Here is an 11,842-nt window from a genome sequence, read left to right as displayed (position 1 = left end):
TTTAATAATCTTTTATCTCCACGCAATTCAGGGCATTTATTTCTCTCTTTTTTTGATTTTCCTGCCCCTCTATGCCCTCTGGCTTATCAGGACTTACTAAATCTTTTTAGATTTTTGAGGAGGATTTTATTCTTAATGATGCAAAAGAATTTTAATATAGCTCTCACTAACAGAAAAGCTCTACTTAGTTATCAGTGGAAACTTCAGCCCTTGAACGAGCACTTAATATTTGATAGCTTTAAAGATTTCCACGTGAGAAAGCTCCTTTGTCCTCTGAGGTCCCACTCTGTTTCCAATGATATGCGCATGGCTCTCCAAAAATGTTGCAGTGATCTCATCCAATAAAATAACCCTGGTCAGTACCAGCCCAAATTGTCAGTTAGGCAGTGGGTGGCTGGAGCGGCATCAGGCTGCCACAACCAACCTCTTCCCCCCCATTGCAGGAAAGATGCCTTAAACTGGGGGAAACTGACCTCCTGGTGACAGAGAGTAACAAAATATGTCTGTGGTCTGTCTATGGGCAGGGCTGGCACGGGGGGGCAGGCAGCTGCTTGGTGGCCTGGTTTAGTGAGAACAAGGCTTCTGCTACAGCTGTGATAAAGAGGGTGTATTTCCCCCTGCTAGCCCGTGCTTTTGTGAAACACTAATAGAAGTAAACCACTAGTCAGGAATTTCCTAAATAGCAAAATGTAAATTAAAAAGGGGTATTACCAGCTGGAGTTGAGTTTTTCAATCAAAATGGCAGAGATTAAGGAAGTTCTTCCTTGTCTTAGACATATGGCCTACTGGGTCTAGGAATGTCTTTTCAAGGAGTCTTTATATATTATTAGTCAGTCTCTGGCCCTGAATGCTGTGTTATTGAACTCTAGGGTATAAGATGTGGTCTCCAATACTACATAAATAAAAGCAAATATTTTCATCTCAAATGATGTTGAGGGAGTTTGAACTCAGGCACAGTGATCTCATTTGACTGTTAAAAAAAGAAAATAAAAACTCCGAAAAAATATTTAATTGTGCAATGATTATGCAGGCTGTGATTGTTTAAAGTGTGGAAAACATTCAGAAGCACCTGTTGGATGGGCAATATTTTAGGCAGCTGTGTTAACATCAAGTGACGATTTGGAGAGTTCAGTTTTGCAGGTTGGTGGTGTTTTGGGTTTTTTTTGGTTTGGTTTGGTTGGTTTTTTTTCAATTAACTGCCTCAGCTTATCAAACTGAAATCATTTGGATGTGTACATGGTTTGGAAGGTACAGTTGGAGATAAAACCAGCTGGATTAAAATCCATGAGGAGAAGATATCACTGAGTTGTGATATTAACTTGCAAGAAAACATTTTTGTCATAAATTGGGCTGTGCAAACTCACATCTGTAGTCTCAGACTGGAGCACCAGCTGTGTCTATTGCTGGCAAGATCTAGCTAATAATGCATGTCAGAAAAAATTATAGTATAATTTAATCATGCCTCTTAGAATAGCAGAAATAAGGCTGAAATCCATGTGCCTGTAGACAAAAGGTTTTGTCTCAGTTCCAATCCTGTCCGAGGATGCTCTATCAGAGTGATAAAATGTCACTGCAAAGAAAAAGCAAATTAAAGCACAGTTCCTAATTAAAATGTGAAGTAAGTGTGCAATTCAAGTAGGAATAGCCAAGAGACACGTCAATTAAACTGTGAGCAACAAGTACCGCAGCACAAAGCTGCTTTTCGGGCTCTGAGCATTGGGGTGGGGGGCTAGTTTAGGACTGACTTGATCAAGCCTGGAGAAAGATGGCTAAAAATCAAGTTCCATTTAATTTTATTTTTTTTAAAGTCAGTGTTTAGTTGTGTTTTCTGTCCAGGTTACTCTTCACTTAGTATTTCAGGAGGGGAGACTGGACAAAAAAACCCAAGGAGTCTCAGATTTAATGTATCTTGCAAGAGCTATTCTGTGGCAGGGCTCTCTGTTCTGGCAGTATAGCAGGAGGTGAACAGTGCTTCTTCAAGCTGATACAACGTTGGGGGGGGTTTACTTAGAGGGATGCTGCAAAATGGTGTAAAGAAGCAAGATAGAGTATCAGACTGGATGATATTGGGGCATTTCTTAGGCTGGTATTTTTGACACAGTTCTGTAAGAAGCCAATATAAAGCTCTTGTGTTGGTGATCATTTTGTAGTTAAAAAAAAAAAGGTCAAGTTACTGGAAATATGAAAAATACCATATGGGATAGTTTCCTGGCTAGTCTTGGTTTGCCTCAGAAATGCTTTGGTGATGCTATGCTTCCAATAAACACTAGTATAACAAAACATGTTCTGTTTCCAGCACTTCTGGTGGTGACTATCCTCTCAAATCTCTAACTCTTTGTTGTCTGGTTTGGTGAAGTGGTTATGGCGGTCTGCCAGCACTTTTCCTCTATCACTAAAGCTGTATTGACAGTGATGACAAGCCAAGCTGTCAGAATAGTGATGGCATTTCTTGCTCAGAGGGGGTTGTTTTTTTGTTCCTGGATTTCATGGTTCTGGGTGGAAAAATTATGTGAGACTATTTAGTACTTCTGTTGAAAATATGGTGAATGAAACCAAGAAGTAAAGAGCAATGTGAGAATGCAAAAGTCAATATATAGGAGTACTTTGAAAAATCCCAGGTAGGTGCAAGTCTAACTTTAATGGTTTGCCTTAGGGTGTATTTTCCTGTTCATACATATCTCTTCCTAGCATATAGTTCACCTGGAGAATGGAATCCATAAAGTACTGAAACACTTCTTTCTTGTCTCTTTTTTTTTTTTTCCTAAGGCCTACAGGCAGTTGATTTAGAATGGGGTAAGTATTCTGTGTACTTCCAAACTTTCTCTTATGTTAGAGATATCATGTTACCCGAGTTTTGTTACAAAGAGATGTTTAAAATTAAAAAGCAGATGAGATGGGAGAGCAGAAAAACACCTCTTGGTGAAATTAGAACTACTCTGAACAACGTGGTCCAAAGAGCAAATGCTCAAATACATCTGGTTTCTAAAGGTAGCATGTACCAAAGCCATCTCCAGGGCAGAAGTGTGCAGCCCTCTTAGGGAGGGTCCTAAATACAAACATATGGTGACTGTGTCACTGCTGGTCCCTTGTTCTGGTAACTGTAACCTCTTTAGAGTGCTACTCTGCTCTTACCATTTTACATCTGAAGAGTGGAAAGAGGGGAAGCAGGAATATGCCACCTTTGCAGATAGGAAACAGAGAAGCAGATTAAGCAATTAGGCTGGGAATATTCAGGAAATTTGCTGGCAAATCAGGAAACTGGTTTGGCACACAATAGTCTTCATCAACTCCTCAAACTGAGAAGAATTTCCCTCTCTTTCAAGCACATCATTATTTAATTATGTCTGTTTAGGAAACTAAATTTAACTCCTTGTCAGAAAATACATCCTAGCTTCTCTGGAAATTTAAATTATGATTAATTTCAAAAATAGCTAAATGTCAGTGTTTACTCATAGGGTATTATCTGCTGGAGAAGGCATTGGATGTGTTAGTTACAAATGTACAAGTCAAAAGTTACACTACACTTTGCCCATCAAGTGTTTCTGTTAGGGAACACAGGCTCAAGGGAAACACAAACACGAATATGAATTTATCTTTCAGTTTTGGGCTCTGGAATGTTTCTGTTTTAACAGTGTTCTAATAAAACCAAAACATTGAATCTTTCCCAGCAAAGTTATAAATAGAAAGTAGGCATCCTACTTCTTCTACAGAAAAATCAACTGCAAAAGGAGATCACAAAATGAAAAAACAATTTAAATGCTGATGTTTTACTTGTATCTGAGTTGCTGCACTTCTATAATAAGCAGCTGCTATTTCTCCTTCATTTTCCTGTGTAATTGATTTATCCTCGTGACTGAGAATGGCATGATGCAGCACAAACAAGACAAATGGCCTTTCTGCACAGTGGCCCCTCTGTGCCTCTGATGGGTGACCTGATCGTGATCCTCAAGTCTAGGTGGCCTCAGCAGCTTTGGGACTGTGCAAACCATGAAACCAGAATCCATTAGGGGGATAGGTCAAAATGTACTTCTGCTTCTGTTAAAGAATTAGAGAACGATTTTGGATGAAAAAGTTGTCTAAGATAATTGACTCAAACCATTAAGTCAGCATTTCCAAGTCCACCACTAAACAACATCCTGAAATGCCACATCTACATGTCTTTTAAATACCTCCACTTCCCTGGACAGCCTGCTCCGACATTTGAAAAATCTTTCTGTGAACAAATTTTTCCTGATATTGAGTCTAAACCTCTCCTAGTTCAATCCACATTATGTTTATTTGGGTCTACAACTTGCTCTGTAGATTATATAAAGCTGGGAGGAGTGGCTGATACACCAGAGGGTTCTGCTGACATTCAGGAGGGTCTTGACAAGCTGGAGAAACAGTGGGCAGGAACCATGATGTTCACCAAAGGGAAGTACAAACCCTGTACCTAGGAAGAAATAACCCCAAGCACCAGGATATTCTGGGGCCTAACCAGCTGGGAAGCAGCTTTGCAGGAAGAAATCTGGGGCTCCTGGTTGATACAAGGTTGATTGTGAGCCAGCAGTGTGTCCTTGTGGCAAAAGTGGCCAACAGTCTCTTGGGCTGCACTAGCAAAAGCATTGTCAGCAGGTTGAGGGAGGGGATCCTTGTGCTCTGCTCAGCCCTGGTGAGGGCACATCTGGGGTGCTGTGTCCACTTCCGGGCTTCCCAGTACAAGACATGGAGGTACTAGAGGGAGCCCAGCAAATTACCATAGGGATGAAGGGACTGAAGTATTTTGTGTAAAATGAGATGTTTATCTGATTGGGGCAGAGTGGAGGTGGGCTCTTCTGAGTGGTATCCTGTGCAAGTTGGACTACAGGAAGAATACTTGGAGACCTTTTGCTGTGAAGACATTGAATGCTGGAACAGGTTGCCTAGACAAGCTGTAGAGTTGCCATTCTCGGGAGATGTTAAAAACCTGCTTGAACATAGTCCTGTAGCTGGCCATCCTCCGAGTGGGGGGGCTGGGCTAAATGATCCCCAGAGGCCACTTCCAACCTCAGCAATTCACTGATTCTGTGACTTATAACCTCATCTTTAGAACATACAAAATCTCATTCTTAGTGATATTTGATATTTATAGTACTACTGAATTGAGGAGCATCAGCCATGGCTATGGTTCCCAGGGAGCTGTTAATACAGGTAGACAAGACAGGACCATGAAAGAGAAGGGCAAAGAAACACAGGGATTTTCTTAAGGCAAACTGCACTGCAAGCCATATCTTCCTCATTCCTTGCACAGTGCTCTATTCACAAGTACTTTCCTCCCCATCCCCCTGCCCAAAAGCACTCTGGATTTTGTTTCGAAGTCTGCATCGATAAAGAATGAGATATGAATGCATAGATCTTGCTTATTATAAATATACTAATATAGATTATATTTCTGAACCAAGTTTGCCCTCTATTCAGCACTTGGGGGAAACAGAGGTACATTCATTCTGTGAGAACCTCTTCAAAGATCTATTCACAGCCACTCATGGGAAGTGCTACATCGTTGGGCATGTGCGAGAGAAAAAGCACTTTAATTGAATACATGAGTATCTAACTGACTGCCAGACTGTGACTGGCCTTTTTGCAAGCCCAAAGTTGCACATGTTCCACCGGGAGCAAGAAACTGCTGTAGGAATACCCCATCCTCTTACTTTGTGAGCTGCCCAGTAGAATGAAGATAAATCCTTGCCTGTTCTGTCAAGGTGGCCATGGGAACTGAAAACGAGACTCCTTGCGATACAGGTCATTCATTTGGCTAAAGCACCTTTTAAATGTGGCTACTATCTATGTACAGAGCCGTGAGCTATAGTACTCAAATGGAGTTGAATGCTTTCAGATTTGTGCAGGAAAGAAAAGTTCCTAGAGTGCTGGGAGTTAAGACTAGTGTGGTGCCCAAAACTACTGTGAAGGTGAAGGGACAGTTTATGCAGTGTTCTTTTGCCTGTCTCTACAGGTATCAGCAAACCCTTTGTCTCTGTTCAAATTTCGTTTGAACTGGATACGTCTGCTCAAGAGCATAATTTGGCTTTAGATTCCCTCCAGTGCTGCGGGATGTCATTTTGCTCTACAACATGTGCACACAACTCTTGCTCCATAGACGTGGAAGAAGTCATAGGTCATGTTATTTTTAAATGTGGACTCCATTTTCTGTCTGTACCTTTGCTTGCTTGTTGTATATGCTTCATTTTCTGTCCTTCCATTATTAAAAGCTAATCTACTTATGCTTTCCTAGAAAAATACCCGGATGGATACTAATAATACAAAGCATCCATAAAGAAGGTGAAACAGGGTGGGAAAAGGTAGCAGGGATACACTTAATGCTGTTGATTAAAAATAAGCAAATCTGCTTCAGGAGATTTGATAAATGTTGATTTTGCTTGTAGAGAGCAAAAGATAAAAAGCAGTTCCCCTCCTCTTTTTCTGCAAAATGAAAGGAACTGATGTAATTGTTCTAAATTCAGTACAATGAAGTGCTATAGGAACACTGCCAGCAGTGTATTTCCTGCCAGTGTCTGCTTCTCCAATCAGTTTAATTATGAGCAATTGTTTGGGTTGTGCTGTGAAGAAATATTAGAGAATGGAAAAAAGAACATACTTCAGGTCATTATTTTGCAACTGATTCATGGTTTGGCAGAAACCATTAACTAGATTTTATGCTTTACAACATTGTAATAGTATCAGCATGGATCAACCTTGCCATATAAGCACATACAGGACAAATCCACCATTTATTTTGACAAGGTTCTAGTTGAAGCATTTGAAAAATGCTGAAATAACATCAGCTATTGGCTAGAATTTTTGGTTAATCGAGTGCCTGCTCTTATCCAAGGGATCTAAACAGGCTATGAAAAACTGGCTATTGTTAATGTCTTCTACGTTTATCTGTCATGTCGAATTTTTGTAACCATTTTTCTTGTGCTTGACACACATCTCATGTCTTGCTGCTATGTGCAGAAGCATTTTGTTATCCTAGATCAGTTCTTTTGGAGGGGCAAGCTGAGGGTAGATGGTTCTTCCCCCAGCTTGCAGGATTGCTCTCCTTTCGACTGCTTTTCTTGGAATGCTGAAGACTTAATTAAGCTAACAGGATTGCTCTGGAAGTGAATCCTGATTAAAGTGTACTTTGGCTTGTATGGAATGGTTTTAACACAGACTAGAGAGGGTGATTACTGGGGTAGTGCCTCTGTGCTGAATAGTCCTTGTGCAGAGATCTTGCAAGACAAAACCCAAAATGCCTCTTAATGCTCCTTGGCAGCCTAGTCAGCTGCCAGAACAGGAGCCAGCTGGGCATGGCACTCAGCTATGGAGGGGATGAGGTTTTCACATGACTGAGGCTGATGTAGCCATCCTTAGTGTCATCCCTCTGCAAGCAGAGAATTTTAGATTTCAGACATTGTCAGATAGTATTTATCAGCAAACTAGAAAAAAAATCCCTTGGAGTACAGAGAATAAAGAATTCTTAACACTTGTGGCAAGTGTTAGTTTCAGAGATTCATTCCTAGATCTGATAAGATATGCTGCATACTTCCTCCAGGAATGTCATATAAACTAGCCTGATCTGGATCCTGTTCTAACAGAAAACAAAAGATGCACTTGTTTTCGTATTTGCTAATGGAAAATGTTCATTTTTTCCCCCCATTCTAGTGTGAGTTGTGTACACTCTTTTGTTTTCTGATACCAGAACAAACCTTGGATAATTAACACATCTCTCCTTGCGCCAAGTAATATGGGATTAAAGTAAATAAATCGGGTAAATGCTGCAGGTGGCATTTTGCATCTCTGGCAGGTTCTGCAGTCTTAACATTGAGGATGTTTCTTAGATGTAGCTTAAGCCCGCAAAGTTCGAGGGGTACAACGGTCCAGCTGTTTGTAAAAAAACATGGGTATCCAGCTGCAAATCATCCACAACTTGAGCTGCTCCAATTCTGCTGCTAAAATGTGAGCAATGATAATTTCTAGGAATGAAGTTCTGAATTTCAGCAGAGTTCAGAAATAATAGTTAGAGAAACTAAAGTCTTGTGTTTGGATCCTCTGTTTAGTGCTTTTTGTATATATCTGCTTAGCCTAAAGATCATTTCAAATGGAAGAGATCATGTTTTGCCTGGCAGGGTGTTGCACCTCAGTTACCTAAGCATGGCTGGGAAAACCATTTTCCATTAGGAAGCAGTGTTTCCTGTGAATACAAATCCTTCCCTTGTAGAGATGTCGCAGAAGGAATGGTAATCTTGGTTGCTGCAGGAAACAGAGATTGGGCAAATGAAATTGATGTTTAGAAAAGTAGGATCAAAAGCATAATTGGAGATAAGGAGATAAGCCCATGTGATGCATTGTAAATGTTACCAGCAAAGAGCAGAGATTAAAATCACTCTATTCTAGGTCAATTTAATAGAATAAACCCATGAAAAATGATTTTATTCTAGCCACTGACATATGTAATAAATAAGGGCAAAGGTGGGTCTCATAAAGAAATTTCCATTACAACTGATGTTTTTAAGAACTGTGTGTTGCCTAAAAATAAAATTAGTTATGTTGCCAGATTTATAACTTGTATTTTTCCAGTTATATTCTTAGAAATACCCAGAAAAAGTGTTGTTGGTATGAGAGCTGGTTTGTCTCACAAGCATTCTCCTTCATTTGCAACCTGCTATCGAGCTAAATATGTGAAAAATGTGAAGATGGAGAGTCTTATGGGATCACTAACACTGTATTTCTGATTAGTACTTTCCTTCACCAGTGTATATTTAATTATTTTTTCTTTACTTTTTGACTTTTATCTATTTTTTTAAGTGTATGCCTTCTGTCTGTATCAACTTGCCTTGTTCTGGTGTGGTTGCTGTGGGGAAAAAAGATCCAGCATTACAAAAATCAATTGTTATAGCTTTCAGGTGCTAAGTGCAGATGTAAGTCCTCTAACTAGTACTCAGTAAAAAATGGTTGCGGTTATCTTCTGTTATTTATATTGTTTCTATTCAAATATGCTAAAGGGAGTCCTGTCCTGATGGGTATGCTGTAGTTGTCCTGTGCAATTTCCAACAGCCTTCCTGTCAGAAGAATCTTCTAAGCACAATTTCACCGGCCATGCAGAAAGGCCTGAGAAATCTGCATTGCTGACAGATTCGCCACTTTTCTTTTGGCATTCAAAGGACTGAGATAAAATTACCAAAACTGAAGGATGCTGCAGTCATCCCAATCCCAACTGATTGTGAAGGGTCACTACCACTGGCTGAAGGGACTGCTATATCCTCTCTGCTGGAATCAGATCATGGTGCAGTTGGACTGAGGATCTGAAACAAGTCTACTCTTGGAGTTAAAAAGAAAAGTAGAGCTTAAGGTAACTAAAACTTTTACTATAAAAATTTCATTGCTGGTCATTAATTAAGGCCACTACGAAGTCTAGAAAAACAGTATCTGTTTAACTGTGCTCTGTGTCCAGCAAATGACTTAATGCTGTGCTATTTCTATAGTAATTCTGCTGCTATTTCTAATGCTATTTTGTGGGGAGTGATATTCTACCAGAGGTGTTACAGATGTTGATTAGATTAGATACTGATTACTGGTAAAAACAATGCAGAATATTAGGAATGAGGAAGGAGGTGGGATGCTCATAGGACTTTGGTGATCTCTATGCTATATCTACTTCGCATCAAAGAAGTATTTTTTGCTCTAGGAATTTAAAAGTGAATTTAACATGAAACTCAACTGTCAAGCAAAAAAAATACCTGGAAAGCTGAAGGAAAAAAAAAAGAACACTAGACTGATTGAAAAAGAAAATAACCTTTTCAAACCATTCTTCAGATAAACAGCACTTTAGACTGAGTAGCAGGGTGAGTTGGGGAAAAGAGTAACTATTTTGAATGACCATGATGGGCAGAGAGTGGTGGAAAAACTATAGGGGAAAGTGGACAGTGAAGCTGATGTCTCAAACCCTCTCATGAGGCTAAAGGTCAGGAGCTGTAAAGAAGCCCAGTCCAGTAAAGGAGGCTAGGTTGACAGAAGCATCCATAGATGGTAAAGAAAGGAAGCAATTAGGCCAGCTGCTCCCGTGGTATTCTGGTGACTTTTCCAAGAACAACGAAGAATTTGGATGACAGATTAAGTGCAGTGCTGCTCTGTGCAAAACCACTGAATGCTCCTGGGAAGCAGGGCTTATGCTGCCCTATCATCTAGGATTTGGGTAAAAATGTGAAATTACAGGCTGTGGAATGGCTTGACAGTTCATCCTAAGGTGTTGCTGGCATCCTTGGTTATTTAGACACCTCTTTCTTCATGGGTGGCTTCAATTTTTTGCTATTGATACACTTACTATCCTTGAAGCAGCTTGTTAGCACAGGTACCACCAGCAGCTATCAGTATCTCTCTTGTCCCAGAAGTGGATCATCTATGTGTGCGTTTTGCCTGCACAAGACAACAGCCACACAGCGGGCTGTGGGCCAGTGGTTCCCAAGCACTGATGCCCATCCCCAGGGAGCATGGCTGAAAGCCTGCTGTGATGTGCCCCAAACCCTTTCCTGAGGGTCTGATTGGTGCACAGACAGCACCAATCCCCCTGTCCTCAGCTGCTACCAGCAGAGACAGGGTTGTTCCAGTAATGTACTTTTAGCACTGGGGGCATACTGCCCTGGGAGCACTGTCAGATGGGAGCTGGACACCCCACATGTGCTGCTGGAGGAGTCTGCTCCAGCTCTGCGCTGACTGTGCTGAGCCCTTCCATCTCCACAAACCATTTTGATGTCTATGCAACATGTTCCTTTTTTCTCTTCCTTCTACATACAGTATCAAGGGTTTTCATTCTCCTGAGCAGCCCCTCATTTCCTTGGATGAAATTTATTCTCAGAGGAGACTCGATGCTAAATGCTGACCACAGAAAATTTAATCTCCAGCCTGTTCAACACAGATGCCTTTCTCTCTGTGGAGTAAGCACCCCAAATTAAATTTGAAGGAAATAAGTTTTCCTTTTTTCTTTGCTTACTCAGCTTAGTTCTCTTTTGTTAAATTTGTTGCTCAAGAGATTCTGTAGGTTTAGCTAAGAATTTAAAACCTTACTCTTTGTGTCAGCCTCTGACAAGATGATTGTGTGATTGCAAGTCTCCTGGGTTAGGTGCAAGACCTGGGTGGGTTGCCTACTGCAGTTGCTCTCTGCAGCTTCCAAGTTTGGAAGATCTTTGCGTTTTTTGTGTGAACTTCACATTATGTAACTGAGCCAGTTTCTAAAGTTAGAATGTGAGGGTATGCAACAATTTAAAACCAGGAATCTAACCCACTCCCAGAGTAATCTGGTACAAACCAATTAGTAAAGAGTGTTGATGTTAATGGTGTGACTAATGCAGGTATCATGCTTCTCCCTCCCACAAGCATCTTTCCTCAATGTCCACTAACCCACCTGTTTGCTAATTCTAAACTCTGACTCAGGCTCCTCATGAATCTCCACTTAGAAATGTGGCCAAGACCAAAAAGACCATAAATGGGGACAAGACCAGAAAGAAAGTAGCAGAGATCAAAAAGAAAAGAGACACATGGTGAATGAGAAAACAAAGCAGCTTAATGGCTTTGGTACAAAGCCTACAAGAATTTGACTGCCAGGCAGAATAAGTTCAAGAGACCTGCCTTTTTGACAAGGGCGAATGAAGATACTTTAGGATGTGAAATGTAGGTAATTTTCCAAGTGTTGCAAAATTAGATGCAAGTAATATCTTGTGTAGTCTACATATTGTGAGGAAGAGCAGGTTGGTTACATGGGTATTGTTGTGCAGATTTTGCACACTCTTGCATTGCCAGAAAGAAGGAAATTTTGGAGGTGGGTCAGGAGAATAAGACAAACCAAGAA

This window comes from Pipra filicauda, unplaced genomic scaffold (assembly GCF_003945595.2).
Source record: "Pipra filicauda isolate LSUMZ 115617 unplaced genomic scaffold, ASM394559v2 scaffold195_size2193078_pilon, whole genome shotgun sequence".
Classification (NCBI taxonomy): domain Eukaryota; kingdom Metazoa; phylum Chordata; class Aves; order Passeriformes; family Pipridae; genus Pipra; species Pipra filicauda.
Note: the sequence above shows the minus strand (reverse complement) of the source record.